The sequence below is a fragment of the Pristiophorus japonicus genome, chromosome 8, assembly GCF_044704955.1.
Source record: "Pristiophorus japonicus isolate sPriJap1 chromosome 8, sPriJap1.hap1, whole genome shotgun sequence".
NCBI lineage: Eukaryota > Metazoa > Chordata > Chondrichthyes > Pristiophoridae > Pristiophorus > Pristiophorus japonicus.
The window spans coordinates 1,213,355-1,222,307 of record NC_091984.1 but is presented as its reverse complement, the minus strand read 5'-3'; the positions used below and the strand labels follow the sequence as shown (position 1 = coordinate 1,222,307).

The 8,953-nt window shown below is 45.7% G+C and overlaps 1 long non-coding RNA gene across 1 annotated transcript in view; it reads left to right on the top strand.

Moving 5' to 3' along the window:
* Positions 1–2,626: 2,626 nt before the first annotated feature.
* Positions 2,627–8,953, top strand: part of LOC139268380 (uncharacterized) — a 73,425-nt gene continuing 67,098 nt past the window's right edge. The window contains exon 1 of the long non-coding RNA XR_011594016.1: positions 2,627–2,991. This is a non-coding gene — a long non-coding RNA (uncharacterized lncRNA). The remainder of the gene's footprint in view (positions 2,992–8,953) is intronic.

Sequence of the window (8,953 nt, the reverse complement as noted above, 5' to 3'; positions counted from 1 at the left end):
TTTGTTTAATGAATGTTTTATATACTGGTGCCTCTGCTATCTGCTCCTTAGTTTCTTTGAGGATCTGTGGCTGCAAACCATCTGGACCCTGGGGTTTAGCTAGTTGTCTAGTATCTACTTTCTTTCTTAAATGTTGTAATATCCTTCTTGATGTCTACTGCAGTCATTCCTCTTATTAGCTGCTGGATTTTAAGGAGGAAGGCAGGGTGGGTGGGGTGGTGGGCAGAGGAGGGGTGGCAGGGTGCTCCGAGGTGGCTGGAAGGCCGGGTTTCCCGCAGGTCCGAACGGCTGGGCCTGATTTGCACGCGAGCCCTCGAGAGGCTGGCTGGCTGCGGGCAGGTAGGCTTGTGGCAGTAGGCCACACAGAGGAGGGAGGGCGTGTTTGTGTGGGGGCCAGGCCGTTAAAAGGGTGGGGGTGGGCGGGGGAAGAGAGGTTCGGGTCGGATGATTGGGTTGGGTAAAGGGAAGATCAGGACTGGCCACCGGAGGTTGGGTGTGGTGAGAGGGAAGAGAGGGGTCAGCCACCAGAGGATGATCATGGGAGGGAGGGGGGGGGTGTATCCGATTGTGGCGAATGGCCTAGGCAGGGACGCTGGATCCAGGAGGCAGGTTTAAAGACACTTACCTCCTGGATCCAGCAGTCCACGTCTTACTGTAACCGCCGGGTTTTACTAATGATGTAAAACCCGTCCACATGCAGTTAAAAACAAAATGGTGATTTTAAAAAAACGAGACTTCCAGCCTCATTATAATATTTAATTTAACGTCACGCCTCCTGGGAGCCCTGCTGCCTGCCCCATCCCACCTCCGTTAAAACCAAAAGTGGGCGGCTTGGAGGCAGGTTCAGGTTGGGAATACGATTTTTAACAATTTAACCACCCCACGGTCCAAACCCATCCCTTTTTTAGGTAGAAATTCCCCAGCAAATAACTATTCAGTATCCCTGCCATTTCAATATCTTCCCGTCAGTTTATCTTGCACATCCCTTAATGCCCCATCTTAATTCTTTTATGTTACCTATGTGCCTATAGAATACTTTACCATTTCTTTTTATAATCTTTGATATTTTCCTTTCATATTTCTCTTTACCTTCCTAATCGTGTTTTAACCTCTTCCCCCAGATCATCACATTCCATTTTGTCATCCTCTACTTGATGATGTACTTTGAGTATGCCATTCTTTTTAGTTTAAATATTATTTATTATTGGCTAGTTTGTTATTTTTTTGGTTCATCCATCACCCGTGTGCTCGCTGAGCTACACTGGCTCCCGGTTAAGCAACGCTTTGATTTTAAAATTCTCATCCTTGTGTTCAAATCCCTCCATGGCCTCGCCCCTCCCTATCTCTGTAATCTCCTCCAGCCCTACAACCCCCCCCCCCCCCGCCGAGATGTCTGCGCTCCTCTAATTCTGGCCCCTTGGGCATCCCTGATTATAATCGCTCCACCATTGGTGGCCGTGCCTTCAGCTGCCTGGGCCCCAAGCTCTGGAATTCCCTCCATAAACCTCTCCACCTCTCTACCTCTCCTCCCTTAAGATGCTCCTTAAAACCTACCTCTTTGACAAAGCTTTTGGTCATCTGCCCTAATTTCTCCTTATGAGGCTCAGTGTCAAATTTTGTTTGATAATGTTCCGGTGAAGATCTTTGAAACGTTTTACTGCGTTAAAGGCGACATATAAATGCAAGTTGTTGTTGTAATATATTTCTCCTACACGCTATCGATTTTTCCTTTTAATTATTATCTGAGGTTGTTCTGCTGCTTTATCAATATTTTTCCCCAGTTTAACCTTCCTTAGCTCCTTTCCCATTTCCTGTGTTGACATTTTGCCAGTCTATTACTTTGGTCTTTGTATCTTTGTTCTATCTGGATCGCTTTTCACTCAGTATCTTAAACCTTAATCTCTGACATATGAGAGAGGCTAATATAAATCCACTGAGAGCTGCTCTAAAATCTGCATGATATCGACTTTAATGTTTATCTTACTGATAAGTTTTATATAAACATACATAATACTAGCAGCTCCCCTGTGGTATAGCTCATAGTGAGTCAGAAGAGGTATTGTTTTCTAATAGCGATATTATCAACAAATTATGATGGGGAAAGGTTTTACAGGAAGTTATATATGACACTTAAAGAAGTGCACGCTATGTGCAAGTATTTCTTTCCGGAGGCGCTCTGGAGTAAGCTGCTTGGGTAGTAAGTATGGATTCATTGCAGTCTTTTTAAGAAAAGACTTGATCAGTTCCTACATAAAAGGGTGATGTGACATTTTGATTTGGTGGGTTTCAGATAAGATCATCTTCTGATACTTCATGGGCAACCATGGTCTGTGTAGTGCTTTTTCCTCCCCTGTCCCTTTGTTCTGATCCTATTTGAATGTGGTTTAATTTCTAATGAAGGGCTACGCCTGAAATGTTAACATATCTGTTCTGGCCACAGATTCTGCCTGACCTGTGTGTTTTCAGCATTTTCTGTTTTTAGTGCAACATTTGCAGTATTTTTGTTTTTTAGTTTTCTCTGAAGCTTGCTTGGTTGACTTATGAAATCTGCGATACATTTCCTAAAAGCTGTCTTTTTGCCTCCCCTGGCAGTTAGTATTACCAGAGTTTAAGCGGGCGGTGCTTGAGGTGGCACTGTTTCTTGGATGGGCCAAACAGTCTTTACTCACTGCAGCGATCTTGCCGAGAGCAGGATCAGGCTTACCTGAAAATGAGGCACCAGCCTGGTGAAGGTGCAACGCAGGGGGCTAAACTTTCCTATCATTTTCGGCAGGTTCTCGGCGGTACAGCTCTTTTTCCGCCCGGCGAAAGTTTCCCTCTTATTTTTTTAGTGGTATCGCCCAAATCTGAACACGCCCACTGGGACCAAACCGCCGAGAAAATCGCCAGGGCGTAAGCTTGGCCTCAACGGAAGCCCGTCCAGATCACCGAGGGAACCGCCCTGTGAAAGCTGCTTAAGCAGGGCGGTAGGTGGGTACTCTGCAAAGAAAGGTAAGTTAAAGGTTCTTCATTTTGTTTTAATTTTAAAATGGTGATTAGGTGTAAAAGTGTCTTGGGAATGTTTTTTACCTTTTTATTTTTTTGGGAAAATTTTTTTTTTTTTTTTTAAGGGTTTCCCCCCTCCCTAGGCCCAACCGCAGCCTCGGTCTAAATTTTTAAAAAACCCACCGTTTTACTTAGTTTGCCCTTAACCGTCGAGAATAAAGGTGCAAGGCCCATTTTCTCGCCAGGCGATTAGTTTTAACATAAAAGTGTAAATTTTCGCCAGTGTTACCAAATGTTAGCGTTTTTTCTGGCCGTGCAATTGGGCGTTGAGGGGCTCTCGGGAAAGTCTAGCCCAGGGCTCCATGCATGCACAAAATCAGCGAAGCAATTTCCCCCAACCAGCGAATCGGGTCACACCTCCGTAGCCCTGCCCCAATCCAGCCCTGATTGATGGACAATTAAACCGGTTAAATGGGAGGAGTGGGCTCGTTCCATGAATATTGCCATCCTCAACGATGGCAGAGCCCAGCATGCGAGTGCAAAAGACAAAGCTGAAGCACTTGCAACCACCTACAGCCGGAAGGGCCGAGCATACAATCCTTCTCGGGCTCTTCCTGAGGAGCTCACGCTCACGGAAGCCAGTCTTCAGCCAATTCGATTCACTCCACGTGACATCAAGAAATAGCTGAGTGTGATCTTGACACAGCAAAGACTGCGGGCCCCAACAGCATCCCAGTCATGCTGGAGAGCTATGATGCTGGGACATGCTTGCCGTGACGGAGCTACAGTTACAACACGAATCTCTTCCCGACAATGTGAATGATTACCCAGGTGTGTCAAGTCCACAAAAGGTTGGACAAATCCTATACGGCCAATTACCACCCTATCCGCTGACTCCCAGTCATCAGCAAAGTGATGGAAGGAGTCATTAATAGTGCTACTAAGTGCACTTATCAACAACCCGCTCACTGCTCAGTTTGGGTTCTGCCAGGACCACTTAGCTCCAGATCTCATTACAGCCTTGGTCCATAAATGGACACCAGCTGAATTCCACAGGTGAGGTGGGAGTGACTCATTTTGGCATCAAGGTAGCATTCAAACAAGTGTGGTCCTAATGAAACTGAAGTCAATGGGTATCGGGGCAATTCTCTCCAAAGGCTGCAGTCCTAACTGGCACAAAGAGAGATGGTTGTGGTTAATGATGACCAATCATCTCAGCCCAAGGACATTGCCCAGGTGTTCCACAGACCAGCATCCTCGGCCCAAATATCTTCAGCTGCTTCACGATCAGCCTTCCCTCTGTCAGGTGTGGCTGTTTGCTGATGATTGCACAGTATTCAGCTCCATTCTCCATTCCTCAGATAATCAAGCAGCCCATGCCCGCATGAAGCAAGATCTAGACAACATCCTGGCTTGGGCTGATAAGTGTCATTCGTGCCACAAGTACCAGGCAGTGGCCATCTCCGAGAGAGAGAGAGTCTAACCATCTCCCCTAACATTCAGTAACATTACCATTGCTGACTCCCCCGCCATCATCATTCTGGGGATGACCGTTGATCAGAACCCCAACTGGCCCAGTTGCACACACGCCATGGCTACTAAAACAGGTCAAAGGCTGGATATACTGGGCAAGTGGCTCACATGACCCCTGAAAGCTTCTACAAGGTACAAGTCAGGAGTGTGTTGAAATACTCTCCACTGGCTTGGATGAGTGAAGCAACAACAACACTTTAAGGGCATTTGGAAAAGCAAAATTCGGTCAGGCAGAGTTAATATGGATTTATGAAGTGGAAGTCATATTTGACAAATTTGCTGGAGTTCTTTGAGGATGTAACGAACAGGATGGATAAAGGGGAACCTGTGGATGTGGTGTATTTGGACTTCCAGAAGGCATTTGACAAGGTGCCACATAAAAGGTTACTGCACAAGATAAAAGTTGGGGGGAATATATTAGCATGGATAAAGGATTGGCTAATGAACAGAGAGTCGGGATAAATGGTTCATTCTCTGGTTGGCAACCAGTAACTAGTGGGGTGCTGTAGGGATCAGTGCTGGGACCCCAACTATTTACAATCTATATTAACGAATTGGAGGACTGTGTGTAATGTAGCCAAGTTTGTTGACGATACACAGATGGGAGGAAAAGCAATGTGTGAGGAGGACACAAAAAATCTGCAAAAGGACAAAGACAGGCTAAGTGAGTGGGCAAAAATTTGGCAGATGGAGTATAATGGTGGAAAATGTGAGGTCATGCACTTTGGCAGAAAAAAAATCAAAGAACAAGTTATTATTTAAATGGAGAAAGATTGTAAAGTGCTGCAGTACAGCAGGACCTGGGGGTACTTGTGCATGAAACACAAAAGGTTAGTATGCAGGTACAGCAAGTGATCAGGAAGGCCAATGGAATATTGGCCTTTATTGCATAGGGGATGGAGTATAAAAGCAGGGAAGTCTTGCTACAGCTATATAAGGTATTGGTGAGACCACACCTGGAATACTGCATGCAGTTTTGGGTTTCCATATTTACTTGCTTTGGAGGCAGTTCAGAGAAGGTTCACATGTTGATTCCGGGGATGAGGGGGTTGACTTATGAGGAAAGGTTGAGTAGGTTGGGCCTCTACTCATTGGAATTCAGAAGAATGAGAGGTGATTTTATCGAAACATATAAGATTATGAGGAGGCTTGACAAGGTGGATGCAGAGAGGATGTTTCCAATGATAGGGGAGACTAGAACTAGAGGGCATGATCTCAGAATAAGGGGCCGTCCATTTAAAACAGATGAGGAGGGAATTTCTTCTCAGAGGATTGTAACTCTGTGGAATTCGCTGCCTCAGAGTGCTGTGGAAGCTGGGGCATTGAATAAATTTAAGACAGAAATAGATAGTTTCTTAACCGATAAAGGAATAAGGGGTTATGGGGAGTGGGCGGGGAAGTGGAGCTGAGTCCATGATCAGATCAACCATGATCGTATTAAATGGTGGAGCAGGCTCGAGGGGCCAAATGGCCGACTCCTGCTCCTATTTATGTTCTTATGTAAGCTCAACATCATCCAGAACAAAGCAGTCTGTTTAACCGACAACTTATCCACTAGTCTAAACACATGGGTCCTGCAAAAAAGGAAAGGAGAGACTTGCATTTCTGTTGCGCCTTTCACGACCACAGGATGTCCCAAAGCGTTTTACAGCCAATGAAGTACTTTTGAAGTGTGGTCACTATTGTAAAGTAAGAAATGTGGAAGCCAATTTGCGCTCAGCAAGCTCCCACAAACAGCGATGCGATAATGATCAGATAATTTGTTTTTGTTATGTTGATTGAGGGATAAATATTGGTCAGGACACCAGGGATATTTCTTTTTGCTCATCTTCGAAATAGTGCCGTGGGATCTTTTACGTCCACCTGAAAGGGCAGACAGGGCCTCGATTTAATGTCTCAGTGCACACTGCAGCCATGGTATACTATCTACAAGTTGCACCACAACAACTCACCAAGGCATCTTCAGCAGCACTTCCCAAACCCGCAACCTCCAACACCTAGGTCAAGGGCAGCAGGGGCATGGGAACACCACCACCTCCAAGTCACACACCACCACGACTTGCACATATATCACCGTTCCTTCATCATTGCTGGGTCCAAATCCTGGAACTGACTAACAGCATTGTGAGAGCACCTTCACCACACGGACTGCAGCAGTTCAACAAGGCGGCTCACCACCACCTTCTCGGAGCGACTCGGGATGGCCAATAAATAACGTCCTTATCATCAATGTCCACATTCCAAGAATGAATAAAAAGAAAAATATGGGAGCATCTGCTAATCTGTGTTTGGTCTGTTGAAAATGAGTGGTAGATAAGGGAGGGGACCTCTTTTAATGGGCAAGAACGGACAGGTTGGGATAAAAAATAGGTGCAGGAGTAGGCCATTCGGCCCTTTGAGCCTGCACCACCATTCAATATGATCATGGCTGATCATTCACCTCAGTACTCCATTCCTGCTTTCCATGCCCCTTGATCCCTTTAGCCGTAAGGGCCACATCTAACTCCCTTTTGAATATATCCAACGAACTGGCCTCCACAACTTTCTGAGGTAGAGAATTCCACAGGTTCACAATTCTCTGAGTGAAGAAGTTTCTCCTCATCTCGGTCCTAAATGGCTTACCCCTTATCCTTAGACTGTGACCCCTGGTTCTGGACTTCCCCAACATCGGGAACATTCTTCCTGCATCTAACCTGTCCAATCCTGTCAGAATTTTATATGTTTCAATGAGATCCCCTCTCATTCTTCTAAATTCCAGTGAATATAAGCCTAGTCGATCCAGTCTTTCTTCATATGTCAGTCCTGCCATCCCAGGAATCAGTCTGGTGAACCTTCACTGCACTCCCTCAATAGCAAGAATGTCCTTCCTCAGATTAGGAAACCAAAACTGAACAATATTCAAGGTGTGGTCACACCAAGACCCTGTACAACTACAGTAAGACCTCCCTGCTCCTATACTCAAATCCTCTCGCTATGAAGGCCAACATGCCATTTGCCGCCTTCACCACCTGCTGTACCTGCATGCCAACTTTCAATGACTGATGAACCTCCCCTTTTCCTAATCTGTCACCATTCAGATAATAATCTGCCTTCCTGTTTTTGCCACCAAAGTGGATAACCTCACATTTATCTACATTATAATGCATCTGCCATGCATTTGCCCACTCACCTAACCTGTCCAAGTCACCTGCAGCCTCTTAGCGTCCTCCTCACAGCTCACACCGCCACCCAGCTTAGTGTCATCTGCAAACTTGGAGATATTACATTCAATTCCTTCATCTAAATCATTAATGTATATTGTAAAGAGCTGGGGTCCCAGCACCGAGCCCTGTGGCACTCCACTAGTCACTACCTGCCATTCTGAAAAGGACCCATTTATCCCGACTCTGCTTCCTGTCTGCCAACCAGTATATTACCCCCAATACCATGTGCTTTGATTTTGCACACTAATCTTGTAGTTAAATTTGAAGAAAAATGAAGCACGATTGCATCTCTGCTCCAATTTGCCGACTTTGGGTTTAACTGGGACGTGTTTGACCATGCGAGTCACCTTGCCAGAGTCGATGATCATTAGTGCAGGCGAGAGGACAATTAAAACAACGTTTAAGGTAATAATTGGATGCAACTAAGGGCCTTATGACATGAATTTAACTCTCCTTCAGATTCAGTGCCTCCAGCATGGGTTTTCCACGGTTTGGGAAACCTGGCAGCTGAAGGGAGGAGAAGAGACGGATCCAGGATGTAAATGCCGTTCCAGCAGTGCTTGTGAGCCAGGAGGAGCAGGGGTGCCCCAACAACCCCTCACCACGGTCCCTCAAGCAAATCTGCTTACCTCCCCGTGATCAATTTCTGGGCTTCCCGTCCACTCTGTAAATATCGGGGCCAAGAGTTTAGTACCAAGCAACCAGCTAGTCCTGACTCAAGGAATTCTGTTTGTAAATGTTTAATTCAATGGCTACCTTCCTCTGGGAATAACATCCCCGAACTGCAGGATTGAAATGATGACAATGATCCAGAGGTGATTTAAAGAAGCCTGGTGCGTCCTTCAGTCTGTGGTAAGACATGAACTAAGCAGACTGTTGACGAGCCGCTATCGATGCCTCTCGGGAACAATGAGCTATAATCATTTCTAACAGCTTTTCAGCAAACCTTCTGCTGAGCAATTGATTTTGTACTAAGTCCAAATGCAGATTGGCACATCCACACACCCAATTGCACAACCCAATTACTGCAGAAAAGTAGTCTTAACAAGCTGGAAAATGAGGAGTGCACCAGTGTTGTTTAGGGACAGGAAGAGCGGTTGCAAACAAACACTGCCGTGTTTAAATGCAGTCCTTCTGGCACAACTACAGCTGCAGGCTTTCTGTGATAACTGTAATTCCAAACTCGGAGATAACCCCCTCCCCTATATTCAAAATATGGGGGTTGAAATTCG